This window comes from Eupeodes corollae, chromosome 2, assembly GCF_945859685.1.
Source record: "Eupeodes corollae chromosome 2, idEupCoro1.1, whole genome shotgun sequence".
Classification (NCBI taxonomy): Eukaryota; Metazoa; Arthropoda; class Insecta; order Diptera; family Syrphidae; genus Eupeodes; species Eupeodes corollae.
In genome coordinates, this window is record NC_079148.1 from 52,020,653 (window position 1) to 52,042,985 (window position 22,333).

Sequence of the window (22,333 nt, forward strand, 5' to 3'; positions counted from 1 at the left end):
AATGACATCAAAAGAACATTCCTCATACCATTGAAATATTCTGATAATTTCATACCGAAACCCCACAAAGTTATTTCTACATATACATTCTCATATATCGTTCTATACAATATCTACTACCACAACCACACACAAACACCCCTGCTTTTATAGAGAAGATGGGAACTTTCCTTGGGGGCATTTTTGCCAAAGGAAAAGGTTTAACAAATTATTCCTCTGTATAAATATTCATATTTTCTCTCCTTTATCATATATCTCCCTCTCCATCTTGCTATAACCCTATCGTTCTTTTAGTCTTTTTAGTTTTCAAAGGATTTACTGGAATTGCTTAATTAACCCCTTCGAAAACAAAATGCTTAAAAACCATTTTGAATAAATTTCAATCTATATTTTATTGGAGTTAGAGCTGATGGTACATTTCGCACTTAGTTTCACTCGCATTCTCTAGGATAAATTTATATCTAGATTTTAAGCTTGTCACTTGCTTTGGGTGTGTTTGTGTTTTTCAAAAAGTCAACCGTTACACTTAAACAATAAATTATTTTCCAATGAACAACTCATTAATTGACAATCATTGTTCGTTAATTGTGCTTTAAAGAACAATATTACAAAATTGTAATTACCCGGAGCATACCTTGAAATTGGAAATTGTTTCGCTCATTAAGTTTCCTCCCAAAACCCACTTCCAACACCATCAGAATTTATATATAGTCAAATAATGCACCAATACTATAATGTTGGCTATTGCTTACGGTATATACTCTTTAGGGAAGACCAAAATGTATTTTTTGTGTTCGTACAAAACAAATTTGATAAATTAAGTTAATTTAAACAAAAAATAATAAAAAGGACGCGCGAGGCTTTGAATCTAATTTAAACACCAAACGTTCGCGTTGCGTACGTCGGTCGTCCGTCGTCGTCCGTCGCTTCGAGATGTAAAACGAATTTTAGACAATAATGTACCTAACGCTAACCTACTGATATACAACAACGAGTTTTAGTGAGAATTTGTTGTGGGTTGTAGAAACAGCCACAATATAGCTCCTTCCCCAAAAATCATCGTCATCACTTTTCAAGGATTTAATTATAATTTCAATCTTAAAAACACCCTGAGCACTTTGCCAACACAACAGGTTGTCAGCATGGTGTTCAAAATTTGACCCGAAAATTGCCATCAACATTTTATTGGAAAAATATTGTGGCTCCCGATGGGGCATACAGAAGTGGGAAGGAATGGGGATGATGTTGGAGCTGGGGTGGCAAGCAAAAGTCCTCCTATGGTGGTAAACTTTGAAGGAATACACAGTCACAAAGTTTGACTTCCATCGCATCGGAAGTCAGTGGCTCTATACTATATTTATATACAATACAACGAAACACAGCTGTTAGATGAATGTGCTGTACCTATGGGATGGCACGGGCGGGAGGAGGCTGCCGGCCGGCAGGACGAGAGAATGGGCAAAAGGATGTTTTGCGTTGGATTTCATCAAAATTTAATCACCTTCCATGTGATGGGCAGATATTGTGGTCGAACTTGGCAGAACAACGGCAGCGGTTGAATTGTGATACCAGAGCCAGCAGCAGAATTGGAGTAGACCATCAAACTACGTTAGGGATATTGGTTAAATCAATCTCATATATATTTCATCTTGTCTGTCTTACATCAATGTTGCAGTGGCTGAGAGCGGGCATTTGATAACCCAGATTGTTTATATAGGTACATATAGCCCATAGAGGAAAGTGGGTGTTAGTTTTTTTATTTTGGTAGTCCGTTTAGAAACACCGAAGGGGTTTTGCAAACAGTTTTTATCCTTTCTGTTTGTGTTCTGTGGAAATAGCACTGCAGTGATTTCTTGGATGAGTGACTCTGACTATGTATGATTTTTTTTGGCACTAGGCATATGAGTGTGATTCCTTAAATCTAGATTTTTTAAATCATGAAATTCTATGATCAAAGCAAACCAACTAGTCTTTAAGTGTTTTTATAACTTAACTAACGATTCTGTAAAACTGATTTTTTTCTGACAGCGAAATTACTTAATAATTTTATGAGCTATCAGTTACGAAAAGAATAAATATTAAAAAATTTCAGTTTGATTTAAAGAATTACTACGAACTTGTATAAATACTCTATTGGCTAAAATAAGCAATACTGATGCTTTTCATAAAAAATATTTTGACAAAGTTTTATAATTTAAACAATTGTTTATATTATATTTTAGAGAAAATCAAAAAACAGAAAAAAAATAAATATTCAACAAAATATTGTTGGATTTAAACTCAATTCTACTTTGACTAAGTTATTTTTCTTAAAACATTGCAGTATTTTTGGAACACCATTACCTAAAACCACACACAAAATTTTATTATGTTATTTTCATGTAAAGTTGTTCCTAGTAATAATTTAAAATAATAAATGCACACAGTTTTTAAAAAATTACTTGTCAAAAAAAATAAAACAAAAAAAAACATTCTAATTTCTATCATCATTTTGAAGGTATTTTCGAGCAAAGTTAGAATTCTTTTTCAAATTGGAAAGTAAGCCAGAAATGTTCTAGACAGGAATAGAAAGAAAAACACAAGAAATTGAAACTAGGCCAGACAAATATATCTTCTGGCCTGATTTGCAAATATTTATAGATTTAACAATTATACGAAATAAAATTGGTCACACAAACCTTACCCTGCATTCAAAAATTTAGCTTGAAAATAAAACACAAATTTTACGATTTAAAAATCTCCTGGATAGAATACAAAAATTGGTATAAAATTGATAGCCGATAGAACTATAATCGAAATATTTACATCGCTAGAACACCGCCGCAACGTTTCATGCCTTTCGTTGTTTTATCGACATTTTTACAAACAATGTTCTGTCAAGCTAGCCAGTTGCATTCCACCCCTCAAACGATTCAGTCGAAATACTCGTACTTCCAGGAATACTCATCAGTTTGACCTTGAGCTCAATTTCGGGCGTACTGTCAACTATTGAGATTCTTTCTTAAATCGCACATCGAGAATGCTTTAGCCAACTCTGTTTTTCCCTCCATTTTGATGTTCAGAACTTTAAGACCAATGTGCACCGGTATCTAATTTTAAATCCTTCCCTATTTTCCTAATGCTCGCAATGTGTTTAAATATAAACACATAAAGGGTACTAATAACCCCTTGAGTGCCTGTAAATTATAAAAAAATTCGTAAATAATTTGACTGCCATTTAATTTCTTAAGAAAACTTTAACTTATTAATTTCGCTCATAGAACGTTATTGTAGTCGGTCAGATTTGTCAAATGTAAAAGTATAACATTTCTTGACATGTCAAGGTCAATAGAACCTAAATATGAAATTTTAACCCATATGTGCGTTTATACGTTTACGTTTGGGAACCTTTTTTCTTTTCCCATACCTCAAGAATCGACAAAAATATCGGTCTCAAATGAATTTAGCTTTACAGATAATGACACCAAATGATGCAGAAAGGACTTTCAAAAAGTAATTTTGTGGTTTTTTAATTGAAACAATTTAAAAATAAAATGTACAAAATTTGGTTGAACGAAAATATCTCTCAAAACAATACCACTTTCAAGTTCAATACAAATTTTTGAAAAAAAATCAATTGACGGATTTTTTATAAATAAAAAAAAAGGACAATTTATATTAAATCTGCTTAAATTTTTTATTAAATTTTTGACATCTGGTAAAATTTTATAAAAAAATATGTGACTTTTAAAAAAATAATACTACTTAAAGTTGGTAAGAAACGATTGGTTGGAATATCTTTGTAACACTTAACGATATGGCCTTCAAACTTATTTTATATTATTGAAGAAATTGTTTTTAACCGTGGCATGATTTTAAGTGCGTCATGCAAGGGGTCTTGGGTTTAATCCCTGCCTGTGCCACCTTAATTTAAAAAAAAAATAATTTTCTCTGGTACTGCCTCTGGCGAGGATTTGACAAATCCTTCAAGAGTAATTCTTGTCATGAAAGAGTGCTTTCTCAAACTAGCCGTTCGGATTCGGCCTAAAATTGTAGGTCCCTTCCATTCCTGACAACAGTACTCGCACACAGGAATGGATGAGAGTTGTAAGTCACTAGGCCCTGGTTCACAACGGACTGTTGCGCCACCCCATTTGACTTTGATTTGTTTTTAACATTTATTTTTTTTTTTGAAAAATTATATTACCTACAAAAATTTAAAAAAAAAGGTATTAACTTCAAAAATTATTTAAATTATTTCCTTTCATGCAAAATATTGTTGTTATGGTTTGATGATTATATTCTTAGAAAAATCAAATCGATATTTAAAAGAATTAATTTTAAAAAAATCATTAAAAATGGTTTTCCAAACCGATGTCATTTCAACATAATATGCATATATTGTTATTAACTTTTAGTTAGTTTTTTAGAAAAATTCAACTGAAATTGAAACAAATTATAAAACACGAAAACTTTCAAAAACAACAAAAAACCGTAAACAAATAGTTTTCGACTTAAGTATTAGGAGAACAAAAAAAGATTTTTTTTGCATACAACTTTAATATTAATATTTTGTTAAACTTTTAGTAAAATAATCAAACGGACATGAGTGAGAAGTTATTAGCGTGGGTCGCATATCAGCATTTGTCAAATTGAAAATTTTGAAATCTGTCCATGTTTCTAGGTTCCTAGAGTTGAATTAAAAGATGTTTAGAGAGATGTCTGTGCGTGCGTGTGTATGTACGTTGGTAAGTACTACGTCATCGCCAAAACAATTTTGTGTAACAAAAAATAACGTTTTACACATCTGGTAAAATTTTAAGAAGAATCGAAACGACAGTTTTTTTGTAAAAAATAAAAACCTAAAAAAATATTAATCAAAGTTGGTAAACATTGATTTTCGACTCAAATATCTTTTAAAAAAATCAAAACATTGGTTTCAATTTTATTTTATCTCACAGAAAATTGTTAAAAGTTTGTTAACGACAAAACAGATTTTGAAACTGTTTCATCATATGCAAAATATTGTTGGCTATTTTTAATTTCTTTAGAATAATTGAATTAATAACTTTTTTAACAAAACACTAAAACCTACAAACCTTTTAAGGATGACAAATCGACCGACGGGATGTGGTTTGAATTGACGGGATAAATAAATTCGTTTGAAGTCTTCGAGATGCAGGATTTTGAAGAAAAAATGTAATGTCTTTTAAAAATCCAAACAAAAATTGTGCAAAGAGATATTTCAGAAAAAAAATATTAAAATAGGTTAATTCATTTCTAAGAAAATAGAGAAGGCTTAATAACGGCTCTATGCGCGGTAACCATCTAGAGCAGTACAAACAAATTATTATTGTAAATAGCTATTGGGCCGTTTTTGAGAAAACTCGAATTTTCCCTTTTTGACAAAAAAAAACCATTATGTTGCTTTCAGTTTAAAAAAAATAAAAAAAGGAACACCCTATATGAAAGCCCACACCTTATATGAAAGCCCACAGATAATTTTTAATTTAATTTCATGTAAACCTTATCAGAGTTTTAAAGAAACCGATTTTCAGGTTTTATTCAAACCAAGCTAATAAAATATATTTGGCCACAAGAATGTGTTAAATTTATATACCACAACTTTTCATCATCACTCAAAGAAGCTAAAACCTTTTAACACATTTTAAATACTAAACATTTGGCTGGTTAGTTTAAATATATTATTTTATATTTTAAAAGACTCAAATAAAGTAACATTTTACTATACTCCAAAAATTGACACAACTCATATGTAATGTTCAAAAAAATAATTAAAATAAATTTTAGTTCTGATGGAGTGCTACTATTTTCATAATTTCTCAAAAATGAAAATGTTCACTTATGGTTTCCAACAGTAAAGCAACTATAAATGGCCCCTTGCCGTAGATATATTTCGAACGAAATATGTAATTTTATTTGGTTAGCAGCCACATACTAATGGTTATTTTCATTTGGAATATTAAATATTTCTAAAAGCAAAAAAGACAAAATAGCAAAACAAGCAATTATTGTGCACACCAATGAACACAACCAACGTTTTCACCAAAAATCATTACTTGTGCACTACAAGGAGAGCATCCTATTTGTTGTATTTATAAATATATTGCAAGATATCTTCTGATAAAGTTTATACCACAGAGTTCTTGAAAATTTGTAGAAAAAAAAAGTTCCCTTGTGAGAAGAAAACTTTGCTTGATGCATTTGGAACTTTCTCCATCATAGTCGATTAAAAATGAATACGATGAAAATAATTGATGACAGCTGCGATGAGAAGTTTATGTCTTCATTCCCAATTTAATCTTGTCTTCTATATCGTCATAGTCATACAAACATCTTTCTACCCACAGCCACAGCTCCTTGACAAGACTATATCCTAGCATAAACATCAGCATCAACATCAGCATCGTCATCATCATCATGTTTTCTGTGTTCGGTTTATATTGTTTTTTTTTTTTTTATTTTCTTAAATGAAGGATATCATGTCAGAAAATGTTGAACACATAAGTGACAGCAATTTGTAACATTTTTAACCCCACATATCAGGCTCTCACATATGACAAACCTTTGCACATGAACTTCTTAGATATAAAGTAACTATACACTACACAATTCCACCTAGAAGATATTATAGACTTTGAGAAATTGTGACCCTTCAAGGAATAAAGTCAAATCAATACGTTTTACCATGTCAAGGATGTACACAAGTTTATATATTTTTTGGTCTACCATCGCATCGCACTGATGATGTTTATGAACATTACAAGACCAGAACCAGAACCCGAACCCAACCATCATGAAGACAGCTGATGCTGAAGAAGTCGTCGAAGAAGAGAAATTATTACAAACCATACATCAAATTTATTTTATTACCATTATCCTTGTGTGCATGGCATTTCAAAATTCAAACCGATTCCAATTGAGTCGTAAATTTTTTATTACAATTTCTTGAAGTTTCATTTGTAAAAAAAATGAAAATGAAGAGTTATAAAACAGGAAACATGCTCTTTTAGTATGAAATCATTCATGTCCATCTCTAAACTAAGGACTGAAGTTAATGTGCTGACCTTATGAGTTTTACAAATATTTTCAAAACAAAAAAGTAAAAAAGTTGATTCGTTTATTTTGAAGGCAACGGATTTTACGATTCATTCATTGATCATTAGTTACAATGTTGACTCTAGATCAACCAACAGCAATTGGAATACAATTTATTAATTTTGTTTTCAAAAATCAAAAGACGATTTTTTATGTATTTTTAAAAATTTTAATTTTGTGTTTTAAAATATTATTGGTATTCTTTAAAATATGTTTAAAATTGAAAAATAAAGTGCAAGATTTAGTCGCATGAACCTTCCCCCGTATCCAAAGATACTGTTAACAAATAATTCTCTTATTTTGAATTTCAAAAAATTAACTATAAAATAAGTCTGTTTAATGAATCAAAAACAAAAATTTTAAAATTACGAACAATACTTTTCATCAAGAAATAGTTTAGTTTGAAAATCTAGTTTTGTTAAAAAGATTTTTTGTCGAAAACAAATGTTAAACAATTTTAGTAGCATTTCTTAAATTTTTACAAATTGGATGAATGCAATTAATTTGAGAGATATCAATTTTTACCAAATTTGTAAATTTTATTTTTTTTATGGAAAACGGATTGTTGGATTTTTATAACAAAAAAAATACAGAATATCGAAAACAATATTTTCTATGAAATAAAAAAGCTTAAAGACAATAATTTTAATTTTTGGAAAGCTATTAAAGTCAAAAGTAAATTTTTACTTAGTTTTAGTATTGTTTTTTTCCTTAGTTTTTTTTATTTTTCTAAAAATTTTACTGAATATTGACAACAATATTTTTTTTTAAATAAAAGTAGTTTAAAGCCAATATCTCAAAGTTTTGAAAAAAGATATTTGAGACGAAAATCAATTTTTATTAACTTTTATTAATTTTCTTGTTTAGGTTTTTATTTTTTGTCAAAAAACTTTCATTTTGATTTTTAAAAAAATTTACTGAAGATTCAAGACAATATTCTTAATCATAAGATAAAATTAGATTAGAGCCAAAATTTCAACATTTTGGAAGAGATATTCAAGTCGAAAATCAATTTTAACCTCATTTTGTTAATTATATTTTAGGTCTCTAAAGAATATTTTGCTAGAAATATATAACTTTTTGTAAGGTGTAAAAACGTGGTTTATAAGTGGGAGAGGTATAGAGCACTGTATACTCCTTAAATGCAACAGAGTGAACAATATTATTTATAATCCCATCTTTCGCTAATAAAAACTTACTGGATTATTATTTATATTTTAGGAATATAAAAAATAGTTAAAAACCTATTCTCAGACCTACCGAATAAATATGCAAAATTTCATTGAATTTGGTTAAGCCGTTTCGGAGGAGTATGGAAACTAACACTGTGACAGGAAAATTTTATATATTCGATTGTCAATTCGATTTTCTCAACATTTTACCAGCTGTTAAAAACATTATTTTTCGTTGTTTTGGAGATGAAATCATTTTTTATTCGTATAATTTTCGAGTTGAGAAAATTTTGTTTAGTTTTTTTTTTTCATTTCTAAAAAAACCTTTAGTTGTTTTTTTTCCAAAACAAAAATACTTGTTTGGTATCACGTTACAATATATGATATAAAATTTAATTCAAGTCTCTAGCGTTTTTGGTTCGTGAGATATTAAAAGTTAACCAAAATGTTCAACTAGGGACCTGGAAACGTCGAGAAATGTCAACATTTTCAATTCGACAAATCGGACCCATTACAATAACCTTAAATGGGAAGTTAATAATATTTTATCAGATATATTAAATAAAATAACTATTTGCTTTTTGGTGGCCTAGCTCTAACCTGGCCTAAGGTGCTAAATATTGCAAAATAAGAGTGCAGTTTTGAGTTCAATTGCCCTTGCCCTCATCTGTTATTTCCAAAATTGGTACAATGAAAGACCATTACAAAAGGATAAAAAAAACTAGGATCGCATCTTGGCACTCACGGAATGTTGTCTGACTCAAAGAGGGGTGCTTGCGTAGTAAATACACCCTCATCTGTTATTTACCTAATTCTACTACAAGGTTACCTGCATTTTAAGTTTTAAGGCTTTGGTATGTGCTGAAAATGTATTCCTTGTGTGTTTTTGGTTTAAATGGGAAGTTATAAGATTATCTAGCATAGGTTGTCTAGCCAAAAGTTTGTATAACATAATTCGGGGTTGCCTGCCATTGAGATGTTAAGTCTTTGGTTAGGGTCAATTACTTACCTTCATCTGTTATTAACACGGTTTTGGTGTCATACGAAAGCGTATCTAAACAGATGAGGGTAGATATTCCTTCTAAGTTTTTAAGACTATAAGTTTTGCATTTGATTTTCGTTAGAAAAATGATGACCCATTTTTGGATTTCGAATTTTAAACGTTTTAATATTTTTTTTTTTAATCCAGACAAAATTATGACATTTTTTATTATAAAATATGTTTATCGTAGTATAATAGCTTGTGCTCTTATTGAATTTTTTTCATTAGTTCTTGAGAGCGGATCTATGGAGGACGCCATTCTGAAGCAATACAATTTTTTTATTGAAAGAAGACAAATAAAAGAACAACTAATGTAGTGAAAATTTAATAAAAATGTATCTGTTCCTTTTTGAGAAAATTCGAATTTTGGATTTTTGAAAAACAAATCTTTATAGGGACTACTACTATGTCTGGTCTGAAAAAAATGCGTTAGGCAAAGGTGCTTAAGACCTTAACTTCTAAGTTTAAACTCAATCAACCCAATGGCTGAAGGGGCGAAGACAGACAGACGGACGACGGACCGAATCGATGGACCCACTTTTATCGAATTCTCAACCATCGTAATGTCATGTTTGATTAAAACCCCGTGTTTGTTTTTTTCTGCATCTAATACTTTCCATGAACATAGTTCCTAAATGTCGCAAATAAAAAAGTCAGTTAACAAGTCTCTACAACGCCCACCGTTGATCGATTGTGCCATAACTAAACAACTTGCACTACGGTTTATGTTGATAAATGTAAAAGCTTCTCGAGAATAACGGGTTGTTTTTTATGAGCCCCAAAAGTGTCTGTTTTCGACCGCTAAGGCAGCAACCGATATAAAAATGCAACTTTTTAAAATGATGATTTTCCGGCCAAAATCTTTGTGCTATTTAATGTGCTCAATTTGTAAAGCGATTACGACGCGGATGGTCGTGTGTTATGTTAAGATCGGTTGTAGTCCTACAATCTCGGCTACAGTAGCAATATGCTTGTCCACTAAAATACTTGTTTCCTGAACTTATTGCACAAACTTGAATATTGGGCTGTTCGAGATATAAAGTTATCATTTACTTTAGAAATAAATGTTTAGTATACGTTTCCAACGTTGCAAACCTACTTATTTCCTTTGTCTAAAAAATGATACTGCCTCTTCATCAAAATGTACGTACAAACGAAACCTTTTTAATCTATGTTAAGGTATTTGAATAGAAGTGTGTCGTTACTGTGTCCAATGTTTCTCTAAAAATTTCATTCTACCCAAAACTGCCTAAAATTAGGCACACAATTCTAACCTTTTTGGGCGGTTGTCGGATACATTTTTTTCGATAAATTTTAGCTTGTATGGATGCATATTTAATAAAATTTTTAGACTTTTCATCTGATCTGAAGCAATTTAAAAACATATCTATCTTTCAAAATCAGAGAAAGCTCTTTGAAAAATAGGGTTTTCGGAGATCTTGTAAACATTCCCCTGTAAAATTGTGAAAAATGTTTTCAAATTCGATTAAGAATCACTTCATACCACATACATTTTCCAGAATAGTGAAAAAATAAAGACAGAGAAGTGTAAAATAAAGATTTTAAAATCCAATTGCGGTGCCCTACCTTTCTGAAAGTGTTCCTAAACCTGTTGATTGCTCAAGCATTTCACAACAAATCTTAACAATTCTCTTTCCGTTTCAAATGTATTCGTCTAGAGTGTATAAGTGTATAAAATCACACTTTACCTGCACTTTATTCGAAATTTATTGTGCATGTGTTTGTGTATAGTCTGAAGACCAGGTTGGTCCATTAAATATTAACCACCCGACAGTGTCGCATCAAACATAATTTAGTTGTATGTTTTAAAAGTTAAAATCATACACATACCTGTCCTTTGTAATGTTTATATAGTGGTTACAGTTAGGGGAGATAGCGAGCACAAAATACCACACAAAGAAAATAAGCAAGAGAATTATTTATTAATATGAAAACCATTTTATATGAGAAAAAATATCATGCAATGGGTAGCAGTTCATTTGAAATCAAAAACAAGAAGGTTAGTTAATTAGAAATTAATGGTTTTGAAATTTTGATCCTTGGCCAAACTTAAAAATTCATACAAGTGTCAAAGGTAAGAACTTTTTTCGTAAACCATTTTATTATTTCGCATTTGAGTGTTTTCCAGCTAAAGCACAAAATTGTATGATTGGAATCTTTTTAATCAAACGAACTCTGTAACAGAAATATAGTTGACTTATGCGAGCTCCAAACACGAAATACTTGCTGAATAGTTCATTTTCAATTTTTCAAACTTTTGCGAGAATGAAGAAATTGATTTATTTGGAGAACACATCCGAAAAGACGAGTCAATCAGTACTACAGCATTGCCCTCTAATAATGACTTCAATTTAAAATAACTTTTTTTACCAACCCAATACCTTTTTTTTAAAGATTAAATCAAATAAAAATGATTACAAGGGCACGACGACCTGATCTGAAATTGTTCATTTCTCCCAATTCGAATATATCTACACGTTCTATACACATAAATAATATATACATATGTAGGTATATTAATACAGGAATGTAATCTGTAGGTAGCTATAGAATAAGATAGATTTGTCCGTATATAATAATCCCCCACCCGCAATCCAATCAGGAATTCCGATTCGCATTCAATTATGCAGCAGGTCGGTAGCGTGTAAAATTGCAAGACGTTTCAACCTCCAAACTCATGCCTCCTTTCTGCGTCACCGCCACCGCTCGTCGTATACGTCGTTCGTTGTTCCGTTTATAAAGCTCATCGCTAGTCATCGATGTTTTGCTTCCACCAAAGAAAATAATATATCCTCGAACTGCATCAAAGGAATTTCATTAAACGAAGCAGAAAAGGTCGATTAAGAGAGAAAATTCTCATGTTCTCTTCTGATATATAGCAGGATATGACTATTTAGATGTATAGTCGTATACAGCGCTTTGCAAATAATAAAACAAGTTCAACACATTCTTCAGCAGTTAGTAGGGACGGGAAGTGTAATAAGAACCATTTCCATGAGGATTCGATCTAATCGTAATAAAAGCTTCCACATCCATTGTGTTGTGGATGATGTGCCGCCAGTAGTTTGATGAGTTCAAAATGACGAAGGAAGTACTAACACCAAGTAACTACACACACAACAGCCCAGCCCACTCGTCAGACGACAGCTATGGGGCTTTTCTTATCATTGAAATATCCTTGTTGTAACGATGACATCGAATGTCACGTTTGAGACCCTCAGGAATGTTTTTATTCTTCATTTTTATTTGGTTAAGTTTTGTGAGCATTTATTAAAATGGCAATGGGCATCGTCATCCTTATTCTCATCGCCATCACCATCATCATCATCATCGTACTTATGAAAATATTTTAAGAATTCTTTGCCGTTTCAAAAGAAAATCTCTTTATATCACCAAATAACACCCCACTTGCCCCTTTATCTCGTATAACCATACCATACCTAAACCCATACTATATTCATGTACACTTATACATTGAAGTGAAAACTTAAGGAGATTGCGTTGAAATGTTGAATTCTTAGGATGCCTCCTCTTGGGAGATCATCTTGGAATTACACTAAAAGGAATTTCCAAATAGACTAAGTGATGATGACGAAGAGCGAAGTTGATAATGAAGAATGAACTCTGAGGGTTAGGATTTATCTTACAGATGGACGAGGCATTTTTATTATAAGAATTTTCACAGAAAGCATGTTGGCAATTTACTTTATAGGAAACAACTCAATTACTCATGGATATGTAAGCAGATTGTAAGCCAGTTAGAAAATAGAGCGGTATCTTCCTATATATGTGTATATAGGTTTCTTTTACTTGAAGAATTTTTAACCGCTTAACGCGATGGCATATGACATAAAATGTTTTGAAAACTTTTTCTTATACATAATGAATGTTATCCGTTGCGACTTAAAAGTTTAGCCAAAGGGAATTATGTTAATATGGGCGTAGGTATATAGATGGGTAAATATGGGTTGTCCTTTTTTTTAACAATGAAGAGGTGAACTTTCGACATTCGATGGTAATTGAATACCCAAAGTTAATGATCCATAAAGTTTTTACTTTTATCCTGCTATATATGAAGGTACAGAGTGAAAGTTTTGGATTCTGAAAAAAATCTACTTTTAACATTTTTTGCAGATATTTCAAGTATGTGAAAATTTACTTTTAATCTTGGCTGCATATGTGAGCAGATACAGGACTATGTAACTGCTCATCAATAGCTTAGAAGTTATTGTTAGTATTTGGACTTAAGGAGTTCTGACAGACAGTAAAAAAAAACTCTTTTGTATACCTTCGTTTAATAATATCTATTACCTGCAATAAAACCAAGTTGAAAAATGTTAAACTATCCCAAATCTTTTCACTTGCGAATTAGTACAATAAAACTTTGAATCGATGGTACGGTCCATATAATTTAATGTTGGAAGTTTATTTCATGCATGCACTTTAAATGATCCATCTACTTAGTCCAATATTTTGGAATACTCTTTCCAATATTTCGGACGGTATCTCACTAATAAATGCTTCAATGTTGTCTTCCAATGCGTCAATTGAAGCGGGCTTGACTGTATAAACATGAGCTTTAACATTAACCCTACAAAAAAGTGTAAAGTCGTTTAATCGCACGATCTAGGTGACTAATTGACCGGTCCCGAAAGTGAAATAAAATGTTCACCAAGGAGAAGATGGAACGACAAGCTGTACGGGCTGTACAGCGACGTAGACTTAGCCAGAAGGGTAAAAGTCCAACGACTAAGATGACTGCTCCAGCCCGGAAAGTCTTCGAATCCACACCCACAGGACAGAGGAAGACTGCGAATCAGGTGGCGCGCACAAGTGGAAGCTGACCTCACCCAACTTGGAGCGCAAAACTAGAGACATCTAGCTAGGGACCGAGCTAGATGGAGAAGTTTGTTGGGTAAGACCCTAGTTCACACAGGACTGTAGCGCCACCTTAAGAAGTAAGAAGAAGAAGAACTCGCCTCTCAATAACAAATTTGATATCATCTCACAATAGCGCTCACCATTCACAGTTATTCGCATCATCTTTGAAGAAGAAGTACGATCCAATGATGCCACCAGCCCATAAAGCGCACCAAACTGTGACTTTTTCTGGATGCATTGATAGCTTTTGCAATGATTCTGGCTGATATTCACTTCAAAATCGATAATTCTGCTTATTTACCTACGCATTGAGACAGCAATGAGCTTCGTCGCTGAACACAATTTTTCGGTAAAAAAATGCATCTTCGGCCAACTTTCCAAGACCTTATTCACCAAAAATTTGGCATTTCGGCTTCAATTCTTCTATCAGCAGTTGTTGAGTAACAAAGGCTCAATTGCTGCGACGAATCGATAATTGATAGTCATCATTAACACTGGCCGATATTTTCTTCAGTTCGCACGCTACTTAAGCTGTTTGTGGTTTAATGCCCAACAATGTACATTTTGTGCGAAATTAAGATACAATAACCAGAATAGCCGCTTCAGTGGGTCGATTAAACTAACCATAAAATGGAAGAAGCGCACCACGAATTTTCTTAACAGAGCCAGCATTTTAATAATAAAATTCAATAATTTGCAAGCGTTGTTCGTTTGTAAGACGATTTATAGTTAAATTATAGACTATAATGAAGATGTTTGACAGTGAAACAAATTACGAAACGTGCGTCAGGTGTTTAAACCAGTATTCCTAAAAAGATAATTGCTACAAAATCATGACTAAAACTATCAAAAATGATACTAAACTTGGTAAAAATTGATTTTCGACTAAATATTTCGGAAACAAAACCAGACATTGATATAAACTTATCTTATCATATGCTAAATATTATTGCTAACTTCTAATAACAAAAACTGATATGAAATGGTTTTCGACATCTAATACTTGGAGAACTACAAAAGATATTGACTTGAAATTTCTCACACAAAAATTGTAGATAAATCGACAAGAAAACGTTAGGGCAATTTCTGTCATACTTTTCAATTTTTGTTTGTTTTGAAAAGTCCTATTCTACTTTTGTTTAACTTTAAACAATAACAACTATTTTATATTCCAAAAATGGAATCAATAGTTTTTTTTTAAATGGAATCATTTTTTAAATGGAATTAAATTTGTATATAATTAAGAATTATATACAAATTTATTTTACTCCCAAAAATCACACTCTCCGTATCATCACGTAGAAAGAAAAGTCTCGCTTCCAAGTTTAGAAATGTTACCATACCCGTGTTCTTTTGGTATTTTATAAATAGTATAGTAGAAAATTCCCAAGAAAACACATCGGCAGTAGCCAGATTTTTGCATTTAAAAATTGGTACAACCGAAAGAAGATCTGTCAGAATAATAATAAAAAAAGAAGAAAGTTTTGTAAAAATCAAAAGTTAAAATTAACATCAGCAAAAAAAAACAACTAAAACTAATAAAATGGACAATTTTGAAGAAGAAATAATAAGGAAACATCTGGAAATTGAGACTAAAATGTTCATTTAACAATTGCAGATTTGACATAAAATCAAAACTTCAAGAAGGGGGTTTGTTCGTAGACTACTTCATTAACATGTGGTATTAAGCAAACTTGAAGCTTGTCTCAATTCTTTATATAACTGAATCGAGTTGAAATAAGCTTGATTTGACTAGATTCCGGTCGGGTATGGGAGTCGATTCAAAATTTGTGAAGAAAAACCTGTGTAGAGAAGTTGGTTTTACAGATAATGCATATGGTATGTTTATTGCATGTTTGTGTACAAAAAATATAGTTGTGTTTTAATTAAATAAAAAAAATGCACATAGAGTAGGTTGCGAATTTTTATATGTTGCTGAACTATTCAGTTCTTCATTGTTTAACACGAATAAATCTTCTTGTGCGGTTTAAACAGAGATAAACCTTTAGTGGAAACATAGAAAAACTTAATTATCTTTTCTATTCTTGCAAAATAAGCGCAATTAGTCCATTTTCATTAACAAAACTAAATAATATCAACAGTAATAGATTGATTTTTTTTCGCCAATGGAAAACACATGATTCCAAATAAACAACTACTCAACGAACACTTCTATCGAGATACAAATGCAATATCAATCGTACCAATATTTGAGAACGAAATCACATAAGATCCATTCGAGACTCTTATAAATGTCAAAACCCCATCCTTAGTAAGCTTCTACTTTAACTTTTATCGGTAGTATTCATACTATGGATACTGTATTTGTTATTCGTGTAAAATCCTACTATAATATTGATAGATTTTCCAACAAAACAGGGGTAATTTTTCAATTTACAACAAGTGTGAATGTACTTTAGTATTTTTGCTCATATCACTTATTATTGTTATTGTTTTTAAGGATTGGCCAAAGTTTTCGCGTTTTGGTATGAAATAATTTACTTTGTTTTGAGCTGTACACAATTTCATTATTCCGGAATTACTTCCGCCATGCATTGCAGTTATCGTGCGAACTTTAATGTTTTAAGTTTTTTTTTCGTTATTTCATGTTTTTGATGTAATATAAAGGGTGATTTTTTTGAGGTTAGGATTTTCATGCATTAGTATTTGACAGATCACGCGGGATTTCAGACATGGTGTCAAAGAGAAAGATGCTCAGTATGCTTTGACATTTCATCATGAATAGACTTACTAACGAGCAACGCTTGCAAATCATTGAATTTTATTACCAAAATCAGTGTTCGGTTCGAAATGTGTTTCGCGCTTTAGTCCGATTTATGGTCTACATAATCGACCAAGTGAGCAAACAATTAATGCGATTGTGACCAAGTTTCGCACTCAGTTTACTTTATTGGACATTAAACCAACCACACGAATGCGTACAGTGCGTACAGAAGAGAATATTGCGTCTGTTTCTGAGAGTGTTGCTGAAGACCGTGAAATGTCGATTCGTCGCCGTTCGCAGCAATTGGGTTTGTGTTATTCGACCACATGGAAGATTTTACGCAAAGATCTTGGTGTAAAACCGTATAAAATACAGCTCGTGCAAGAACTGAAGCCGAACGATCTGCCACAACGTCGAATTTTCAGTGAATGGGCCCTAGAAAAGTTGGCAGAAAATCCGCTTTTTTATCGACAAATTTTGTTCAGCGATGAGGCTCATTTCTGGTTGAATGGCTACGTAAATAAGCAAAATTGCCGCATTTAGAGTGAAGAGCAACCAGAAGCCGTTCAAGAACTGCCCATGCATCCCGAAAAATGCACTGTTTGGTGTAGTTTGTACGCTGGTGGAATCATTGGACCGTATTTTTTCAAAGATGCTGTTGGACGCACGTTACGGTGAATGGCGATCGCTATCGTTCAATGCTAACAAACTTTTTGTTGCCAAAAATGGAAGAACTGAACTTGGTTGACATGTGGTTTCAACAAGATGGCGCTACATGCCACACAGCTCGCGATTCTATGGCCATTTTGAGGGAAAACTTCGGAGAACAATTCATCTCAAGGAATGGACCGGTAAGTTGGCCACCAAGATCATGCGATTTGACGCCTTTAGACTATTTTTTGTGGGGCTACGTCAAGTCTAAAGTCTACACAAATAAGCCAGCAACTATTCCAGCTTTGGAAGACAACATTTCCGAAGAAATTCGGGCTATTCCGGCCGAAATGCTCGAAAAAGTTACCCAAAATTGGACTTTCCGAATGGACCACCTAAGACATTTAAATGAAATTATCTTCAAAAAGTAAATGTCATGGACCAATCTAACGTTTCAAATAAAGAATCGATGAGATTTTGCAAATTTTATGCGTTTTTTTTTTTTTTAAAGTTCTCAAGCTCTTAAGAAATCACCGTTTATATATAAACAGCAAACTTTAAATTTGTTAAAAGTTCATTAGTATAAAAAGGTGCGTATACACCTGGGCGTACCTTCGTGTTTTAAGATATTTTTTGTATACAGGTCATTTTTATGTTTCATCTTAATAAAATTCATACATGAGACCAATTTACTTGTGTTTTTTATTCATAACGAAAAGCTAAACGGTATTGAACTTTAAGTTTCTAAACATTTTGTATATGGTAAATTAAATAGCCCAAATGGGAAGTATTTAAAATGTAATTCGTGGTTCATCTGTCAAACAACAAGTCCACCAACAACGTCATCTAAATTTAAAAACAATCTTAATCAGCTTATAAATGTACGCTCGTGTTTTTGTTTTGTGGCGTTAAGTGCTTTCTCATAGAAAACACAAATCTCGTTTTTAGAAAGAACAGAATTATAATAATTTCAGCTGCAATAAAAGAATGAAACAGCAAAAAACCAGGAATCTGTCCAGTCCACATTACTGTCATGTATAAGCAAGGATTTGGGTTGTTGTCCTTGGGTACAATGCCCTACTTTACAAAAATGTGTCTTGCTGTGCATAGTTGTTGTGTTTTGTTGTTATGTATAACACACATTAAAATATCACTTAGGCACTTTAATTAATGCAGGTACCTAACTACCTATAGTGTTAGCTCGTTCTTCGGTGAGTAGAGCTGGGATGAGCTAAGCTGAGCTGAGACACTTGCCTAGAGCTCCTAGCTATAAACTATATAGCATAGCTGTTAGAGCATTCAAAAGCTTGTTGATTCTTATTCGGGGTTAAGAGGATGCTATTCATTTCTATACAATCATTCAGTGTATGCGAGTTTATTCATATTTATATTCTTTATTTTTTTTATTATTATCATTATTTTTTGAATGCATAAGAATGAGCTTGTAGCTATTGTGTGTCTTAGAAATAGAAGGATATATTTTCATGTCTTTTCTCTGCTTGATGTGCATGATGATGTGTGTTCTGGGTCTTTTTTTCTATCTGGCATAAAGATGATGCCATCAGGATGACAAAGAATATGTGTATCGGATTTCTTTATGGGAATAAACTTTTTGATGCCTTTGAGAGATGGTACCTACATTTATGTTAAAAAGAAAATCATCACATCTTATACAATATATCCTTTGGATTTATCAGTCTTTAAATATTTTGCCAATATTATGCGAGGACATACTTGTATACGCAACAGAATAAAACCTATAACAGGAAACAAGGCTTTTGTTTGCTAAAGTGTCCAATAGAATTTCTTTTTCCGCATATTGTCCCGAGGATGTATGAATTTATATTTTTTTGTAATTTTTGTGTTGTGTTTTATTAATATAAATATAAGAATTGTTTATTTTTCTTTCTATTATTCACTATGGAATAGGGATTGATAGAAATTATAGATAACATAAAAATGTATAGCGCATTCAAGTTATATGTATTATATTGGCTTCGGGCATTGAATAGACTTCTGATTCGATTTCACGTTGGATTTCCTTAAGTATAATAGAATAGCTGTAGAGCAGTGAAATAAAATTGGCAGTCGATTCTTTTTTGGTTCGTGAACAGCATAATAATAATTTGAGTCAATAAAAATGTGGTTATGGATGTTTTCAAAAGTTATTGAAAACCAAATTGATAGAATAAGCAGAACAGATTTTGTGTCTGAAATTTTGAGGTAAAATTAAAAATGTATGAACTATGAGGATTTTAAATTAAAAAGGGGGTTTTACGAAATGCTTCCCATCTTTTTAAATAAGAAAATTTGTATGAGATATAAAAGAAGCACCCGAAATGTTAGATTTTCCATAATTCATTGCGTATTAATCAGTCCTATTTTCACCGATGATGAAAGCAGTGGTGTTTTCATTGTGAGTTGATAGCTTGTGTTTTATTTGCATACACGACTTCAGAGTACCTCACAGGTAACAGTCAAATGACACGTTTCCGGTGGGCAGTTTAAATTACCTCCTTTGTTTGTTTGTTCGTAGACTACTACATTAACAAGTGGTGTTGAAGCGAGCTTGAAGCTCGCCTAAATTCCTTATATACCTGAATCAAGTTGAAATGAGCTTGATTTGACTCGATTCTGGTCGGGGATTGGATTCGAGTCAAAGTTAGGGAAGAAAAACCTGTCTGTTTATTTGCATTTTTCTGTACAAAAAATATAATTTTGTTTTAATCTAATTAAAAGAAATTAATTGGACATGGACTAGGTATCATATTCTTATATGGTGCTAAACTATTCAGTTTTTCACTGTTTAAAACGAATCAAACTATCTCACTTGCACTTCATAAAAAACATCGAAAATCTATTTGCATTTTAGAAAGTGCTGTCAAACTTAATCATTTTTAAATCTTCCTGTGCGGTGGAAATACCAAAAAGATTTATTTAATCTAAACTAAGATAAACCTTTGGTGGAAAAATAGCAAAATTAAATTATCTTTTCTATTCTTTCCTCTTGCAAAATAAGCCCAGTTAGGCCATTTTCATTGACAAAACTAAATAATATCAATAGTAACAGATTGATTTGTTTCCCCAATGGAAAACACATGATTCCAAATGCACAACTACTCAACCAACACAGCCATCGATATACTAATTCAATATCAATCGTACCAACATTTGAGAACGAAATCACATAAGATCCATTTGAGATCTTAACCCATCCTTAGTAACATTCTACTTTAACTTTTATCGGTAGTATTCATACCGCGGATATTGTTGTTTTTATTCGTGTAAAATCCTACTATACTATTGATAGATTTTCCAACAAACCACGGGTAATATCTTTAAGGGACAATCCCCTTAAGAACCCAACGTAAAACCGTTTTTTCCTGATTTATTTTCTTACAGAACGAAACATCGAAGGCATAAGAACTTTAGATATATTTTTGTCATATTTTGAACTTAATTAAAAAAATAAATAACCTCCCAAAAATTACTATGGATATTTTAAAATTCGAAAATTTCTACAAAAATGTAAGACGTACGTTCGGGAAGCTTTTTTCGAAGTGACTAATCCAACAACCAGTAGAGATATCGGCTTTAAATAAATTTGGTTACATAGATAATAATGCAGCAAGATGCAAATAGTGAACATTTTGTTGACCCACTAACTCTCACGAACCTATAACGCTAGCGACTCCAATAAAATTTCATATTATAAAATGTGACGTGATACAAAACTTGTATAACGTTTTTTATAAATCAAAGATATTTGCCACCTCGAATATTTTAGGAACAAAAATGATTTTTTCTTCAAAACAGTTTTATGGAACGAAGAATAACGTTTTTAACTTTTGCTAAAAATTTTAGAAAAATGAAATTGACAGTTTTTTAAAAAATATTTCTAAAAAAAACATTATCTATTTAAAGTTTTTAAAAAATTATTTTAGATTTAAATAGGTTATTTCGTATTATAAAAACTATAGTTTTCAACATTCAAATATGGGAAACATTTAATTGATAGTTTTTTTACAAAAAAAAAAAATAAAATACATACAAAATATTACTAAAACTTGGTAAAAATTAATTTTCGACAAAAATATCTTTCCAAATATTTTTGATATTGGCTTCAAACAATTTTTAACTTAAAAAAATATTGTTTTCAACATTAAGTATAATTTTGCGAAAATCGAATTGACAGTTTTTTTCATAAAAAATAAAACTTACAAAAAGTAGTACGCAAAATTGGTAAAAATTGTTATTCAATTCTCAATGTCTCATAAATAAATAATAAAGGTATTGACTTCAGAATCATTTCATTTTGTCCTAAATATTGTTGTTTACGTAAGACATTATTCTAAGAAAAATTAAGAAAGATATTTGTTTAAAATTTTGTATATCACGCAAAATATTGTTATAAATATTTTGTTAAAGTTTTAGGCAAGTATCCTAGCATCATTTTTAGTTATCTTTTCCGAAAAGTACACTTAAAGCTCTTTAAGTTAAAAATTACTCCTCACCAAAAATCATCGAACAGGTTTTTTAAAACATAAGTTTGAACTGACTTATCGTAATCCTGACCTGCATTAATTTTATCTTGCGTGGCCGCTAAGAGCCGTAAGTCACCGACTCAATAGCCGTGTTTATCCCAAAATACTTTGAATTTCGAGCTACGACTTTACAATCATAATATTAAATAGTTGCCTTATCAGTTAAGGATAAATGACGTTTTTGAGACCTTTTGAGGGA

The 22,333-nt window shown here is 31.6% G+C and overlaps 1 protein-coding gene across 1 annotated transcript in view; it reads left to right on the plus strand.

Moving 5' to 3' along the window:
- Positions 1-22,333, plus strand: part of LOC129946934 (tyramine beta-hydroxylase) — a 115,828-nt gene that overhangs the window by 65,641 nt on the left and 27,854 nt on the right. The window lies entirely within an intron of this gene.